Here is a 9,754-nt window from a genome sequence, read left to right as displayed (position 1 = left end):
CGCAGATGGTCTTGTAGGTGTGCCCCAAGAGTTCTGGGGAGGGTCATTCATTAGTAGGACCATTGGGGGATGTGAGCCCTGGTGTGACAGCATGGTGTGCCTTGTCACTTGGCAAAAGACTGATGGTGCGCCTTGACCATTTTAGTGCCTTGTCAGTGTGCTACAAAATGAAAAAGGTTGCAAATCACTGGGCTAAGGTGAGCATGGATTTTGAGCTTCTCAATGAATTGAGGGCCCAATCCTATCCAACTTTCCCATGCCAATGCGCCCACAATGAAGCCCCAAGGTAAGGGAACAAAGATTCCCTTATCACAGGAGGCCACTGTGACTACCCCCCACCGCAGGATGCAGCGCATGCCCTGTTGGCACAGCTGCATCAGTGCTAGAAAGTTGGATAGGATTGGGACCTGAGCCTCTTTTCATCTCATTTTCCAGATGAGTTTAAAAATAATCTGTACTACCTACCATCGCAGTATCCAGTGGCTGTGAATTCCACAGGTTATTCATGCACTGTGGAAAGGTGTTTCCTTTTATACATTTATTGGATGACTCTGAATTATACTGTTTTGAAACAGAATGAATCATTCCCCCTCCCCCAGTTTGTATAGACCATGGGGATCAAAAGCAGCACACCAGACTCTAGGAATTAGAGGTACCTGGACATGCCCTAAAGATAATACAGTAACACATTTTTAGCTCCATTTCATGTCTGTCTGATAAAATAACCACGTCTCTTTCAGAATGTTACACTCCATTACTGCAGAGTGAACAGCAATATTTGAGCAATATCAGAGAAGGCGGACACTAGCATCAAAGACTGGGGAGGACAGGAGGAGAAAATGGCATCACTCTCCAGTGTTTCTGAAATGCAAGAGGAAAACAGAGAAGACCATTTTCTCATGCTACACAGGATGGGGGCCCAGTTGCTATATTGTTTTGTCAGTCTGGCTGGATGTGATGTTGCATCAGCACAAAAAATATCTGAAGCAACTCCACTGATAAAATACCATGAGTTGTCTGTTGCGCTTGCAAGACTAACCTCATATTATCAGTATTTTACTCCACTGAGCCATGGGGTTGGGAGGGCCTTTCTATGGGTCAAGCAGGTGGCCCATTTATAGCACAATCCTATGCACATGTACTCAGAACTCAGTTCCATTGTGTCCAACAAAACTTGCTTGCAGTAAAGTGTGTATAGGACTGCAGCCTTAGCTAAGATACAAAAGACACAGCAACCCTGTCAGTGACTCCCACAGCATCCATGACAACACCAGCATGCACCAAGCAGGAAACAGGATACCAATTATGTTCCTACGTTAGTTATGCATGGAAGGAGCCAATGCGTACATGGCACTGAAGAAACACCTCCACAGTGTCAACCCAGCCCACACAGAATGCACAACCTGTCAGACAAAGTGGTGCCACAGAACCCCCCACTTCATGCGCCACTGTTGTGTAGCAGTAGCTTCACAATTCAGAGCCTCCACATGCCCTGCACATAGGAATCCCCTTGTCTCACATACACTGCTGATTAAAATGTGCTATATACAGTATTTACATTTGGAAACCTCAGTGGGGAGAGGGAGACAATCCCAAAACCACAGTAATACCTTTATTAGGATCAACCAAATAGCATCAGGGTGTGAGCGTCAAGCTCTTTACAACCCTTTGTCAAACTAGACAGTAAAGCAGAAGTGTGTGGAAGGAGGGGAAGTTGGGCATGGTGACAAAGCTCCAGCAGTTTATAAAAGTCTTAAAATGTAGGAGTTGTGCGAACTGAGGTTGATTAGTCTTACCAGGTGTTAGACACTGATTTCGGGATCATGTAGGGCTACAGGGACAAAGAAACAATACAAGTTGTCCCCCCATTTTAGGCACACATGACATCTAGTGGTTATTCTTTTCTGCCTCTGACACTAATCAGATTGCACAGGTTCTTCGCAAGCCAAGAAAGCAGGGAAAGAATTGGCAGTTTTTGTATTAGCAAGGCCAGAGATTAATGTTAGATGCACTCAGTGCTCAGTGCACTCAGTGCTAGGTCAAAAGATTTCTTACCATCAACCTTTGATTGCACAACTCAAAAGGAAGGAAGGAAGGAAGGAAGGAAGGAAGGAAGAGCAGTACAGCAGAACTACCCAGATAGCTTCTTAAGAGGAGGCTTGCCTAAGAACAACAAATATACAGGTGTTCCTGAGATAAGGGTTCAAAAGTTCTTTGCAAGAGCGAGACCCATCTGAGCCTTTTATTGGACTCTCCAGCACCTGAGGTGCATGCCAAATGCTGCTCTCACCTTGCCCGGTGATGTTCCAGCCTCTTACTTCCTGTGCTTCTACTCCCTGCATTGGAAAAGGAAAAATGTGGAAGAGAGGAAAGTAGTGGCTTAGAGTGTCATCCCTCTCTTCCTTTACCAATCCAGTGAGTAAGAGGAGCACTGGAGGCATATGGGAAGACATAGGTGGCCTCCTTTTGCCAATCTGCTGCCTGAGGTGACCACCTCTGTCCATCTCATGGATGGGCCAGGTCTGGCTTTTGTTAAGCAAGGACAGGGAGGAATGAGGACAAGCAACAAGAGAAGCCACATCTGAGCTCTTCCAGGGAGTGTTCCTGTTTGTTCATGTGTAGAGTGCTTGGAAGAGAACCAGAAGAGGCAGCTACAAGCCCAGCAAGGGAATTGTAGAATTCAAGCCAAGCTCATCTTTTGCATACCTGAGCAGAAAAAATGGGAACAGGCAGAATGTGCACTCATAATTCATTAGTGCACTCAGTTCATTCGGTGTTTTGGTCCTCCAAACCCCACTAACCTTTGGCAAAGAGCTCACAACTTAGACAATAACGCACTGAGCATGCACCCCTAAGGCACATAAACAGAATCTTATAGGTGAATGAAACATGGAGAGGGGGCATATTACAGTAGTAGCCAGGCTTTATAAGCCAGACTATCTACCAGAGAATTGTACTTGTAAGGTCTACAAATCTACAAAAACTGGATCTACAAATAGGGGCATGCATCAAAAGATGGATTCAACCAGATCAAGACAGAGCGGATGAGCTCTGAACATTAGATGCTGATGTGCATCCAAATCTATCCCACTGCCTGCACACATGCATGGAAATATACTTCTGCACAACGCACATGCTAAATTGAGCAAGGGCAAATGAGCAGAATGTATTATGTTTCTCAGGCATGTGGAATAAGGGGGAAGGGCTTCTCAGTAAGAGGATATGTCTTCTGAGCAGGTTTAAGTCCCAGCACCTCTTGCTTAAGAAATTAATCACTGGACAGATACCTTCCCTCTAATCAGTCAGCCAACTGTATAGCCAAACTATGTACTGAGCAGTTGGGAAGAGAGTGAAGGTGCACTGGCTTGCTCCATTATTATAGGAAGTAGAGAAGGAAAACAGCAGGGGTACCAGATGGTTCCCAGCAAACGATTTGCTGTATTAATAACCTTCTCTGTCTGTAAATAGCAAGTGCTTTTGACACTTTGGGGGAACATGCTGCACTATTTAAACAGTGATGAAAGTGGAGGGAGGGAGGGATCCATGTGTGGGACTTCTAAGTTTGGCTGCATGTGAACAAGACCCTGTTGCACAACTGAGAATCCCTTGAGGGGCTTGTGCCAAGGGCCCACAACTATGTCCAGCCAAGCCTTGAAGCTGCAAGGGCCCTTTACAACCATTTCTGCTCACCACCACCAAGCTGGAGCTCATAGAGATGATTACTACTGGACAATGGTGAGGGAGCAGTGGCGGCAGCAGCTGTTTCCCTTTTCCCTGTACTGTTTTACAATTCTTGGTTTACCTGTACTCCAAAGCAGTATTGGGGGCGCAGGCATCCAGGAATGGTAAAACAGTGCTGGTCTCCACTACGTTGGTCTGTGGAACTCCTTGCCACAGGATGTGGTAATGGCATCTTGTTACCAAATGAGGGCTGTTTTGATTAGGGGAATTAGTACACTTCCCTTATTGGAAACTTCAGGACCTTAGGCTGGATAACAAAACAGCGTAATGCAGAGAAATTCCCTTTTAGCTTAAGGAGGAGACTGGGAGAAAGATAACTTCCAATAGGATCATATTTTTCTTGCAAAAACACACAGGTATACATAATGCACATGGAAAAATGGTAAGTATATGTCTACTTGAATCCTAGTACTTGGATCTAGTGTACCTAACTTTCATGGTGGTTGCATGTGGAGTGCATTTGGTGCATCCGAGGAAATCAGAAAAGGATAGGTTGTAGGGAAGGATTTTAGGGGTCCCTGATCTGCCAACCCAATTGCTGACTAAAGATGGGGAGAGAAGGGGAGAAAAAAGGGGGGGAGAAGGGAAAAGGTTCCAGATGCAGATACCTGTCTTGTGGAGCAGTTGGATGGGGGGTGGAGAGTCCTATGCAGGAGGACCTCTGTCTTGGAAGGGCAGCCAGAGAGAGAGCACATGGCTGGAGCTCTCTCTTAAAAGGGTTTTTTGCTGTGACCAAAATGGGCTGGGCGCTGAGCTGGGGGAAAGCTGCCACCCAGAGGGTGTTTGGGGTCAAGATGTCCCTTATCAGCATATCAGCAAAATTCAGTGGCTTCCCTGGCTGGGGAAACTTACAATACGCAGTGATTGACTTAAACAATACAACCATAGGAGACACTTAAGCAACGGTTTACTCTTTAGACTTTGTTGCTAAAGTCTTTGTTGCCATGTGCATGGAGAGCTGGAGGTTGTGTAAACTTGTGACTTTTACCAGGGTTTTTGGAAATTGGGCTTGTGAGAAGTTTGGCCTATAACCAGATATAAAATCACAACTTAAAAGGAAAAAGGGGATTTTCACGTAACAATCTGGCCTAGATGCCTTTAAAAGGGGATTGGGCAAATTTCTGGAGGAAAAATCTATTAAGAGTTATAAGCCATGAAGTGTATGTGCAACCTCCTGATTTTAGAAATGGGCTATGTCAGATGCAAGGGAGGGCAACAGGATGCAGGTCTCTTGTTATCTGGTGTGCTCCCTGGGGCATTTGGTGGGCTGCTGTGAGATATAGGAAGCTGAACTAGATGGGCCTATGGCCTGATCCAGTGGGGTTCTTCTTATGTTCTCACCTCCTGGTAATCCAGCCAGTGGCCCTGGGTCCAATAGGGTAGCTTAATAGGAGATGGTGGGTAGCAGGCGAGAGGAGCATACAAAGGTCCTCCATTGTGCCACCACCTGTAACTATAGTGATGGAAGTGATGGAGGGTTTTTACCCAACCATTGTCTGCTTAACTTTCTTAGTCAGGCACTACCAGTGGTGCCCAATTGGAAAAGCTAACTGGGAACTCGAGAGTGGATGAACAAGAATCCTCCCTAACTGCTACAGCATCAGCAATAGGTGACACCATCACAGCTGTCTGCTGCCATGTTTCTGGGCACCATGGCATGCCCATCCACTTTCAGAAACACAAGAAGCGTGCACCATTGGGAGCCCTTAATAATGCTTTTGCCCCAGAGGTCTCCAAAAGCATCGGGTCTACTGACCCTATGATTACACTGCTAACATTAAAAACATGTATCAAAAGTAACAAAGAAATCAGTTCTGCCGAGGAAGCAACTGTCACTCTGGCACTTTCTTGTGTCTCTGTGTTTTACAGAGGCTTGGCTCCAGAAGTCCTCTCCTGCTAGCTGAAACTTTCATCTGCTTACAAAAGTCCTGTTTTGACTGTAGTGGAAGAACCTTGTGTGAGAAAAAAAAAAGTGAAGTGAAATTCACAGATGTTCTTCAGGTTGCGCAAATATTTGCACAACATCAATGACAATTTGTTCCTCTAGATGCCATATCCTTGTTTGTAGTTCAAATCTGTTACAGTGTGGGCAAAGCAAGCCCTAGTGGCTAGAGCACCAACTGGAAAGCCCTTCTGGAAAGCTTGCTTTGCATTGGGAATTTGCATGCACCCCAACCACTGATTTGCATTAAGCAAGGTGGCACTTGCGCATCAGTCCACAATTCAGTGCTGCCAGGTGAACATCTTCCACTCATGCTTCTTCAAAACCACTCCAGAGTCTTTAAGTGGAAATAGCAAACAAGAAACCATAGACACAGAAGTAGAAAAGTAATAAGCAGACTCTAACAGGAAGCAAAGGCAAAGATGTCATGCTCTTCAAACTGTGGGAAAATTTGGTTTTGTAAACACCTAAGGGCTCAATCCTAACCCCTTATATCAGTGCTTTCCAGCACTGACATAAGGGCAATGCAGCTCTGAGGTAAGGGAACAAACATTCCCTTACTTTGAGGAGGCCTCCATGAGTGACACCCAACTGCAGAATGCAGCACACGTCCCATTGGCTTACACTGGAAAGCACTGACATAAGGGGTTAGGATTGCGCCCTAAATAAATAACATTTGCCCTGAGGACTGTCTAGTATTATTGTTCCCTTACTGCAAATCCTAAATGGATATGCATGTAGGGGTGAGAGATATTGTGCTCAGGGAATGGGAGCTGATGTTGATTCTTAGAGCAAAGACTTTGCAATGTAGCCCACTGTTAAAATTCCTGTACTGCATGTAGGGTGGAGGTAACAGTAATCTTGACCCTTCAGAGGAGATTTTCAGCCCATTCTGAAGCACGTCTACTCGAAAGTAAGTCCTATTATAGTCAATAATGATGATAAAACATTTCCATTGCAAGTCTCCATTGCAATACTGTGTAATAGACACATGCTATTGTGGCAAGAGGCAGACACTTGCTAGAACAACGACAAAAAAGGATATCTGCTGATATCTGAACTCATTTCCCTAAGAGTGTTTGAATGTCTAAGGGCACAATTCTAACTAGTAGTTAGGCGGGTCCAAGTCCCTTGTGCTGGCCCAGAGATGTTGCGAAAGTGCTGTAAAGCACTTTTGTGCCACCCTGGAGGCAGTTCGCTGTGCAAGGGACTTGTGCCGCCTTAACTGTGCCGTCGCAGGCCCTGGGATGGTGAGTTTGTGTCAGCTGAGCTTGGCCAGCTCAGGGGTCTGGGGGGGCATGGGGTGGGTGGGGAGGAGGTGTTTCGGGGCAGGGGGAGGGCAGGCAACAGGTGGTCCTGGGGGCAGGGGGGCAGGGAGCGGGAGGTGGGGCCAGGATCTGGCTGTTATGCCGGATCCTAACCCTGTTCCTGGGCTGCTCAGATTTGCACTACCTCTGGAAGTGGCGCAGATCCAAGTAGCCCCATTGGAGCTGCAGTGGTTCTCCCCGGGGTAAGGGGAAGCAATTCCTTTTGCCCCAGGCTAAGCCACGAAGCACCCAAAGTTTGTGCTGGATACAGCGTGGGCCCACTGGCCTGCCTGTTTCCAGCTCAAGTTAGGATTGTGCTGTCAATCACCTGAAGTCATCATACTGTTGCACGGCCAATTCAGCAACTCAGATAAGCAACTCAGAATGACTCGGTACACAGGGCTGAAGGTTCACAGGCTTTTATTAAATTGTATACAATTGGTCCACGGGACTCATGTCCAAAGCATGGACCCTGTCTGAACGCTGGTCCTTAACCTTTATACCACACAATCCTTTGTCTGAAAATCTAGACTTCTCATTTACTGAAAGTTTGACATCATAAATGGGACTAATTCTTAATAGGTTATAGATAAAATATCATTTACATACAAGATGGAAAATAGGTGGGCAACAAGTGAGCAAAACCATTCGCTGAAAGTTTGACATCATAAATGGGGCTAATTCTTAATAGGTTATAGATAAAATATCATTTACATACAAGATGGAAAATAGGTGGGCAACAAGTGAGCAAAACCATCTTATTTACATACAGGTGGGGTTTCATCTTAAAATTGCCAAAATTACACAATTTCTAAAAGCTTTCAAAACCAGTAGGGTTCGCTGTAACATTATTCCATCCAGCACTGACCCCCCACTCATATTTATCAATCTAACTAGGGATCTCCTTGAGAAAATAGGTTTTTGTACTATCCTCATTAAAGAGAACACACAAACACTTAAACACAAGTGTGAAGACCTTAATTTGGAAGAACTTCTAACCTATTTATTGACATATATTCCTTTCAAACCCTTCCTAATTAGGATGGCCTTGCTTGAACCACCTTTCTTATCTTTTTGTACCTTTTCTCCTGGTTTTAGTAAATCTCTGTGGGCCCTCTGCAAACCTCTGCGAACCAAAATCTTTTAAACTTTCTTTTAACAGTTTTACTATATGTCTTAATTCTATTTATGACTACTATAGTGGTGTATATCCTTGCTAGAAGTGACCTTTTCAGCCAGCTTCTTGTGACCTTTCATATATTTTAACATAAAACAAGCCAAACTTTCACTGCATCACAACTTCCTTTTTAACAAATCCTTCTCCTATTCTCCCATTTACCTTACTCAGACATTATGTGCCAAGCAAACTGTTTGAGGCAACCCTGCACCAGCCCCCCTCTTTTCATCTCAGTTGCAATTCATACAAAGGACTCTTTCTTAAGGACGGTCCTGGTTATCTAACTAAATGTATTCTTTTTCTAAATTCGTCTCTTGCAGGTGTCTACCAAGAACATCCTTGCCAACTAAGATAAGGATGTCTGCAATGTTAAACCCTTTGTCTAGTATTCTTAAAACTTTACTAAAATCAAGCATTTTAGTTCTTTAAGACTTTCTTCTAATCACTACCATATGTCTCCACATATGTCCCATATATGTTCGTTACACTTTAAAGCAAAGACTATATATTCATATGTCTCTATATGTGTCTTTCCCTTCTTTTGAAAACTTAGAAGAATAAACAAGTGAGTCTTGGTACCTGGCATCGTAATGTGCTCTGCCAAGGAGTCTTATCTTCCTTGTTGCCCTAGTTAGTACTCCCTTAAAGTGTATCACAGCCTTTGAAGTTCAAGGTCTCTCTTCTAAATTATTCCTTCAAGCGGCTGTTCTGTGAGACTAACTATGATGTTTAAATAAAACTCCTTTTTCTATTTTGTGTAGCAGTGTGGCTTTTAAGCTGTTAAGCATTTGTTTCTAAAAATCAAGCAGCTCTCTTCCATTATGTATATGCTATAGTATTAAACTATTTCTTAGTACTCTGCTTATACTTTACTGGGCTATCCAGGTCTAGGGTCAAAGGTCACCATGCCTCAATACAACCATGGTGAAATAAGACAGTTGAACAAACAAGATCACAAACAAAACATACTGTACTTCCAGTTGTAGCAAAAGGGGCAACTCAATCCAACATAACTTCCCCAGCTGTGCCAGTGGAATGCATGCTGCAGTTTCAAGTCCTGGAGGCCTCCTCAAGGTAGGGGAACATTTGCTCCCTTGCCCTGGAACAAGCCTATTCTGCCCTGATAGATCTAGTCAGACCTGTACCAGTTACTTTGCTGGCACAAACAGGGGTAGGTGGATTGAGGCTGGAAAGGGGGATAGAATATGGCAGAGCTGTTGACACCAGTAACTACCCCTTTCTACCCTCAGCACATACCCCCTCTGCCTAGGGCCCCACTCCATTCTATCCACACACACCCCACTTACTGCTGGCACCAGGGCTCATTGTGGCCTGGCGGCTGCTGCTAACCATTTGTGGTGCTCTGCACTCTGTGGTGTGTTGCGTTTTTTGCAATGGCCATAAAGCATGCTGCAGCTCCAGAATGTATGTTCCATCAATGCCATGGCAGGATGGAACTGAAGCCTAAATCTAGTTTCATTGCCATCTCACCATCCCTTCAACCAGGGCAAGTTCTTGGTGCCTGTGGTGGTGTGCCAAATGCTGCCCCCTTACCTGGTGATGTGCCAGTTTTTGCTCCTCCCTCTC

The sequence above is a fragment of the Tiliqua scincoides genome, chromosome 5 (assembly GCF_035046505.1).
Source record: "Tiliqua scincoides isolate rTilSci1 chromosome 5, rTilSci1.hap2, whole genome shotgun sequence".
Classification (NCBI taxonomy): Eukaryota; Metazoa; Chordata; class Lepidosauria; order Squamata; family Scincidae; genus Tiliqua; species Tiliqua scincoides.
This window is presented reverse-complemented; position numbering follows the sequence as displayed.